Genomic DNA, 6,000 nt, shown 5'->3' on the forward strand with positions numbered 1-6,000 from the left:
CAATATACCTTTACAACATGCAATATGAAAGGGGTTTAACTGTCTTTTGACCCATTTTAAGACTCGTTTGCAAAAATGGGTTGAAAGCAGGTTTTTGCAATGTGAAACCAGCTATAGTGTCCGTTACCACCTAAAAAAAAACATGTATTCGCTGATCCACATCTTTTCCGACCTTCAGAATGTTTTCTGTTAAATAGTAAAAATAGAAGATGTATTAGAACGATTCCGTTTGATAGGAATGTTTACAAATATTTATTGCTTATACAGGTTGAGTATCCCGTATCCAAAATGCTCGGGACCAGGAGAATTTTGGATAACGGATTATTCCGTATTTCGGAATATTTTAATATTTCAATGATGTATTTTGAAGTATCTTGCATTTATGCTGTATAAACACATAATATACACACAAATATATTTTATTACCACATAAAATACACACAAACATATTTTAATTGTTCAAAAAACAAGGTTTCAAAACGTGAAACAAAATGTGTGTACTATCTCAGCACTGAATTTGAATGCCAAGCAATCATTGTCTTGCACATATATAGTGCCAGTTACATATCATGTCCCCAGTGATGCTGTTACATATGTCCCCAGTGAGTTTTTAGCAAAAAAAAAAAAAATTTTCACTTTCTGGAATGTCCGTATTTCGGAATAATTCGGATAACGGATATTCGGATACGGGATACTCGACCTGTAGTATGACATTAGGAGGAATAATAAGGCTGTAATGACGAGTATGGATTCTGCAATATTTTAGGTGGACAGTCAGCAATGTGTCAATCAGCGCTGCTAGTGTAATGTCTGTTCTTGTTCGTAAAGTTACATTTGAATGGATAGTTATGCTTTTGTTACGTCTCCGGCAGCCAATATTTTGGTTACTGTAGAATACAAAATATAAAAATATTAAAATCGCTTTTTGCTCATTTTATTTATTTCAAATTCATTATTTGTTTATGTTTATGTAAGCGTTTGGGCACTTTCCGTGATATCCTCTGGCATCGTTTGATTGTTAATATATGCAGAAAAGACCATTCAATTTGCATATTTTAGATTTTAAACAGCATTTTATACAAAATGATAGACTTTAATAGCATTTGCAAGCACGCCATTGCCACATATGATTGCGAATCTCTCATTTTTATGGTTTCTCTATCAAAATGGTATTATTTTTTAAAAGGGTAAGTGCTGGTATGGGTCGAGTGATAAAAAGATTATTTTGCATATGCTAACAATTTACTTCCGTGCTCAGATTATTTTGGATGGGAAGTTTTTAGAGGGAGGGTATTTGGTTTTGAGAGATCTGCTCTGGAAATGAAGAACAAACTAAATAGGAATTTAAATGCATTGCATCTTCTGCGCATTGATGTTGTACTGGCCTCCAGAGCGCATTTAAATCCAAAGTAAAGAAATGGATCGGAAGCATTTTTGTAACCCTTGCCGTCAGATGCCATTGTTAGATAGCCTGCATATTGCTGGGTTTACTTTCAGATGGAAACTTCATAGTAGATGGTGGGGGAGAATTCTCCCCTGGTCTCTTGGACACATATCTAGGGGATGATTCAGCTTGGTTCGGTATCTGGGCCGGAAATGGCAGAACAGGGGGACAGGCCTGATTTCATGTGACCTCAGCCGCCCGGTCCGTGTAGACTACAGCGTTTTTCTGGGCGGAACCCACCGTTTTTTTGTTTGTGAGTATGCCCAGGAAATGCTGGGAATCCCCATGCACCAGCCTCCTGTTCGCCCACTGCCCGGCCCCTTCTGTTAGAATGCCTTGGCTACTGTGATAGTCGCCAAAGGCATTCGTACAGCGGCCCTGCACATGCGCATATTTGCCTATACACATGCGCATAGCCGCGCCATCGGTCCCCGGAAGCAAATACGCTGGGGACCAAATGAAGTTGAATCAGGGTTGCCGACTTTTTCTGTCTCCTCTCCGGGAGAAGCCCGGAGAGGAGACTTTCCAGCTGCAGGTCGGGGGGGCGGGGCTTGATCTTTACATCATTAAGCCCCGCCCCCAGGATGGTAAAACCCCCAATTCACGGATCTCCGTGGAGGGGGGGGGGGGGCTAAAATGATGCGGTTTTAGCTCCGCCCCCTCCTCTGAGACCCGCGGATTGACGATTTAAATCCAAAAGGTATGGGGAAGACGCCGCAATCGGGGGGTGGCGTGGGGGTCCCCCGGAATCCGGGAGGGTTGCCCACCTTTCTGGGGGGCCGGGAGGAGGACCCGATTTTCGGGATCCTCCCGGTAATTCCGGGAGGGTCGGCAACCCTGAGTTGAATCCTAGTCTTGTGCTTTCTGCGGAAGTATGGAAAGTGCATCTGCACAGTCTCCCTGGATGGTTCTTGGTAGAGACTTCATTACCTGTACCAAGATGGCTGCCATTTAAGGCCCATGCACACTAGAAGTTTATCTTTCCAATCTGGATGATTGGAATGAAAATCTGGAATTTTCTGGGAACAAATTACAACCAAATGTTTGCTCCCAAAGAGCTGGAAAATGGACAACATCTGCATAAAGGCTCATACACACTAGAAGATATTGGCATCAATCTCGTTCAGAAAGGGGCTTCTGAAGGATATTGATGGCAATATCTTCTAGTGTGTATGCCTAATATCATTAATGCTCATTGTTAACGATATTGACATCTTCGGGACATGCAGGTCAATCTGCCAATATTGCTCATGCCGTTTGCACCCATCGCTCAGTGTGGATGCACAATATCTTTCATGATCAGCTCAAGGGAAATTGTTCACCAATATCTTTTGTCTTTCATATCTTCTAGTGTGTATGGGCCTTAAATGGACCAATTTGTCTGTAGGACCAATTTGTGCCTGTTTTCCTTGTTTAGGAGCAAATGGTCAATTGTCATTTGCTCCCAAACTTTCCAGATTTTCATTCCAACCAGCCAGATTAGATAGATTATCTTCTAGTGTGTATGGGCCAACATCGCTGTGAGAGATGTCCAAAACATCCACTAAAAATTCCAGCATCACTTTTTGTTTTGTTTGTTATATAAATTTAAATTACAAATATTGTGCAAAAAAAGATTCGATTTCCAGTATAAGGTCATTAAAATGTTTGCTTGGCACTTTCACAGCTATTTTGCCAAATTCACCTGGCACTAAAAGGGTTAAAAAAGTTTTTTTTGTTTTTTAAATGCACAAAATAAGCTATTTTCTGCATTTTTTTATATCAAACTATTTTCTATAGGTCAGTAATAAATATTATTACTGTTACCCAACTTTTTAGTTATTTATTTTTCTGGGGTACAAAAATTATCCGTGGGTTTTTGCAGTAGAAATTCAAAAGTTCCACTGGGATATTTTACCACAAAAATCTCATGGCCAATTGATTATGCTCCCCATGTAGTACAACCAAGATGGCTGCCTCACTTGGTACTGTGATGTAGAATGACTACTGCATAGTTCTGATAATCTTTAAAGGATTGTTTATCTCACCTGGTATTTGTTGTCTCTTAATTATATTATGTGTTATCTCTTTTAGGCATTGCATAAGCTCCGCCCAGTCAAATTGTATGGAGTACACAGAAAATGGCTTCCTTTTGTGGATAGGATGAATAATCCTGGGAACTAATAACCCATAATGGCAGCTCCATATTTTTATTATGTTCAGCGGTGTAGCTAGGTGCCACAGTGCCCGGGGCAAGGGCATGCTTTGCCCCCCCCCCCCCTCTCCACGCTATTACATTATTATATATGCACCCCCGGGCTGATCCCACTGTATTATAATAATAATAATACCAACATAACCCCACAGGCTGCTCCCTTATTATAATAACAGGACATTACAGGCTGCTCCCCCTGTATAATAACAGGACATTACAGACTGCTCCCCCCGGTATAATAACAGGACACCACAGGCTGCTCCCCTGTATAATAACAGGACCCCACAGGCTACTCCCCTGTATATTAACAGGACCCCACTGGCTGCTCCCCCTGTCTATTAACAGGACACCACAGGCTTACCTGATTCTCGACGCCGGACAGTGGACACCGAAGCGAGCAGCAGTCAAGTAGGTGGAACGCACAGGCCAGAACTAAGGTGGAAGCACAGCCTGTGTCCGACACAAGCTACTTCCTGCTAGCCGCCTACATCCGGCCCACAAACCCACTACCCCACCCTCTGTACCGGCCTCCTGCACTAGACATGTCCTCAGTGCAGGAGGCCAGCGGCCATTTTTCTATAGATTGTGTCCATTAGACTCTGACTTCTGAGCAACTCAGAAGAAGGCAGGCGGTATACAGAAGGGCAGGGATGCTGTTCGTGGTGCGTGGCTCCGGCGCCCTGTCAACTTTCGGCGCCCGGAGCTCACACTCCACCGGCTCCGCCCTAGCTACGCCTCTGATTATGTTCATCTGTAAAGCACCTTGAAGGTCCATACACACTGGGCGACTATGGACAGCGATGATAACGTTCATCACTGGGGGGGAAATCCGCACAGTGCATGCACACTAAGCGGCTCTACCCCTGCCCGGCGCCGATGGAGGGGGAGGACGGCGTTGCATAGTGGAGCGCTATGCCAAGCCATCCTGAAAGCCGCCCATCTGCTGGTGGGAGCGCGCAGCAATGCTCACCGCTCAACGCCGGGCCATACACACTGGGCGGCTTTTAGCTGAAAGCCGCTCAAACCTGCTGTTTTGAGCGACTTTCAGCTCAAAGTCACCCAGTATGTATGAGCACTGCATGAATAGTTGTTTTCAAATAAGCAGTATTTTAAAATGAAAACCTTAAAATGAAAATAAATGAAATATGAGGTTGAAACATACAGTAGCATGCATTGCGTTCAGATGAGTTTTTTAGATTTTGCAAGAGTGCACATTTACAATTACAATTAGAGTGCCTAGTGATGTCACCTGTTCTCAGTGATAGAGTTGGAAGCCATTTTAACAACATGACTCCATTTTGAATTGAACATGACTCTATTAATGAATTGCTGGAAGGGGTTTTGTTACATAGAAGAGGTATGGATCATTGGATAGACAGCAACTAGGTCGACATGCATGAAGGACGATGTGACTGAAGGTCAGACAGTTTGACACAAGCATTAGGTTGACATGGGGAAGGTCAACAGTCAAAAAGTCGACATGTCGACATTCAGTCATGTCGACCTTTATGCCTGTTGACCTAGTGGTGTCAGCCTAATGCTTGTCTTCCTAGTGACTGTATCCAGGGCCGCCACTAGTACAGGCGGCACCCCCCCCCCCTCACGCGCACTGGCACCCCCCCTCACGCGCCGGCACCCCGCCTCCCGCACCCCAATTACTTACCAGCGGTGGTGTCGGCGGCCGCACAGCAGCATCTTCTCCCGGGACTCGGAGCACTCACTGCTCAGTGCAGCCTGCAGAGCGCCGAGCCCCTCTGTATCCTAGGCTCGGCGCTCTGCAGGCTGCACTGTGTATTGTGCGAGCCTGGCTGCCGGCGCCGGGTGGGGGCATTTGTGCGGGTGCGGGGTGGGTGGTGCCGTGCCACTGTGGGCAGCTTCCCGGGCCCCTCCAGAGGCTGGGGTCGTCCCAGGATAGTTGTACCCCTGGCACCCCCCTGTTGCCGGCCCTGACTGTATCCCCAAAGAAGGTTAAGAAGGTTGGATTTAAGTTATGATGTGCCTATGCAGCATGATTGATACCCCTTTTACACCAAAAATCCAGGATCCGACCCGGCATTTGGATGAAGGATCCAAGCCGGGTCGGATCCAGGATTTACACCATTTACACTGCGGTGCCCACCCGCAGTGTAGACGGAGGTGGTGCTTGGAGATGATATGATCTCCAAGCGCCGGGACCGCTGATCGCCATGCTGGGGGCAGCCCAGCACCAAGGTAAGCTGCTGGGCTGCCTCCGTGCACCCCCCCCCCCCAGCCGTCATCCGGGAGGTGAAGGGATGGCACACACACAGGCATCCATTCACCTCCTCCGCTGCCGCCACTGCTGTCTGCAGAGTATAGCAGACAGCAGCGCAGTCCCACTCTA

This window comes from Crinia signifera, chromosome 2 (genome assembly GCF_055691185.1).
Source record: "Crinia signifera chromosome 2, ASM5569118v1, whole genome shotgun sequence".
Classification (NCBI taxonomy): Eukaryota; Metazoa; Chordata; class Amphibia; order Anura; family Myobatrachidae; genus Crinia; species Crinia signifera.